The following is a 2651-nucleotide window of genomic DNA, read 5'->3' as shown; positions in this document are numbered from 1 at the left end:
CTTTGCAGATGATATGATACTGTATGTGGAAAACCCAAAAGACTCCACCCCAAGACTGCTAGAACTCATACAGGAATTCAGTAAAGTACCAGGATATAAAGTCAATGCACAGGAATTAGTGGCATTCCTAGACACCAAGAAGAAGACAGAAGAGAGACAAATCAAGGAGTCGATCCCATTTACAATCCCAAAAGCATAAGATACCTAGGAATAAATTTAACCAAAGAGGGAAAGGATCTGTACTCAGAAAACTATAAAATACTCATGGAAGGAATTGAAGAAGACACAATGAAATGGAAAAACGTTCCATGCTCATGGATTGGGAGAACCAACATTGTGAAGATGTCCATGCTACCCAGAGCAATCTACACATTCAATGCAATCCCCATCAAAATACCATCCACTTTTTTCAAAGAAATGGAACAAATAATCCTAAAATTTGTATGGAACCAGAAGAGACCCCGAATAGCCAGAGGAATCTTGAGAAAGAAAAGCAAAGCTGGCGGCATCACATTTCCGGACTTCCAGCTCTATTCCAAAGCTGTCATCATCAAGACAGTATGGTACTGGCACAAAAACAGACACATCGATCAATGGAACAGAATCGAGAGCCCAGAAATGGATCCTCAACTCTATAGTCAACTCATGTTTGACAAAGCAGGAAAGAATGTCCAATGGAAAAAAGACAGTCTCTTCAACAAATGGTGTTAGGAGAATTGGACAGCCACATGCAGAAGAATGAAACTGGACCATTTCCTTACACCACACACAAAAATAGACTCCAAGTGGTTGAGAGATCTCAACGTGAGACAGGAGTCCATCGAAATCCTAAAGGAGAACACAGGCAGCAACGTCTTCGACCTCTGCCGCAGCAACTTCTTCCTAGAAACATCGCCAAAGGCAAGGGAAGCCAGGGCAAAAATGAACTATTGGGATTTCATCAAGATAAAAAGCTTTTGCACAGCAAAAGAAACAGTTTACAAAACCAAAATACAACCGACAGAATGGGAGAAAATATTTGCAAATGACATATCAGATAAAGGGCTAGTATCCAAAATCTATAAAGAACTTATCCAACTCAACACCCAAAGAACAAATAATCCAATCAAGGAATGGGCAGAAGCCATGAACAGACATTTCTCCAAAGAAGACATCCAATGGCCAACAGGCACATGAAAAAGTGCTTAACATCGGTTGGCATCAGGGAAATGCAAATCAAAACCTCAATGAGATACCACCTCACCCAGTCAGAATGGCTAAAATTAACAAGTCAGGAAACGACAGATGTTGGCGGGGATGTGGAGAAAGGGGAACCCTCCTACACTCTTGGTGGGAATGCAAGCTGGTGCAACCGCTCTGGAAAACAGTATGGAGGTTCCTCAAACAGTTGAAAATAGAGCTACCTTACGATCCAGCAATTGCACTACTGGGTATTTACCACAAAAATACAAATGTAGGTATCCGAAGGGGTATGTGTACCTCAATGTTTATAGCAGCAATGTCCACAATAACCAAACTTTGGAAAGAGCCAAGATGTCCATCGACAGATGAATGGATAAAGAAGAAGTGGTATATATACATAATGGAATATTATGCAGCCATAAAACAGAATGAGATCTTGCCATTTGCAATGACGTGGATGGAACTGGAGGGTGTTATGCTGAGTGAAATAAGCACAAGGTGATTCTAGGTGGTCCGTCCACGTCTGGTGGAGTTGCTGGCTTCTCAGAGGGCTGTGATCATGCCCCTTGCGGCTGGTCGTGCTGTGCTCAATGTTTAGCAGTGGGGGGGTCTGTGCCATGTGGTGAACTTGGCGTCTTGCTGATGAGCTCTGGGCTGGGGCCTTCCCCTGCAGTCCTCGTTGAGTAGCCGTGGCAGATTCTACCACAAGGCTTTCATCTAAAATGTCACATGTACCGCATGGCGGATTCTACTGAGCTACAAAGAAAATAAAATTGTCCTTCTCTCATCTTGTTTCATCTTCTGAATCTTATTTAAACTTTCTTCTATAGCAGTATAATATTAGATTACTTTTTGACTTTCTATTTTTCTTTTCTTTTCCAATCTAAATGCTTTTTCAGATTTGAATGATTCCTGCCCAAGTGGCTTCTAGTTACCACATGGGTCCCCTTTGACCAAAATCTGGGCTCTGCTTTCTTGGCCCTCTGTTCTCTGGGTTAGCAGGGCTGTGCCATGGCCTGGTTGTGGGCGTGGTGGCCACAGGCCGGGCCTCTGTCCACTGCTCTCTCTGCACAACCATGGGTGGGCGTCAGCCTAAAGGGTAGCAAGGCCTCACACTGCCTCGCTGGTCCTCATTTCAGCCACTGCTGGCCCCTCATCACTAAGAAGATGCATTTCCAGTTGGCCTAGAGCTCAAGCTGACCAACTAGTCCCCTGGGCTCCTTTCCACCACCAGCCCTGATGGCCGCCTGTGTGTGGCGGCACAGGAGCCCAGGATGTAGCAAATGAGCCCTGTTTCATTAGTTAGCTTTGCTCCTCCAAGCCTCACACCCACACGGGTTAGGGATTTTTCTGTCTTGTGTCCTCTGTGGTCTGTGGGCCGTGACTCGGTCCTCAGTCTCCTTGGTGTTAGGGTCCGCAGAGGGAACAGCCCTATGGGACGTGCTGTTCGTATAGAATGAGACGCGTCC

The sequence above is a fragment of the Eumetopias jubatus genome, unplaced genomic scaffold (assembly GCF_037043125.1).
Source record: "Eumetopias jubatus isolate StellerSeaLion01/CBP00866 unplaced genomic scaffold, mEumJub1_p1.0 scaffold_10, whole genome shotgun sequence".
In the NCBI taxonomy this organism is placed as follows: domain Eukaryota; kingdom Metazoa; phylum Chordata; class Mammalia; order Carnivora; family Otariidae; genus Eumetopias; species Eumetopias jubatus.
Note: the sequence above shows the minus strand (reverse complement) of the source record.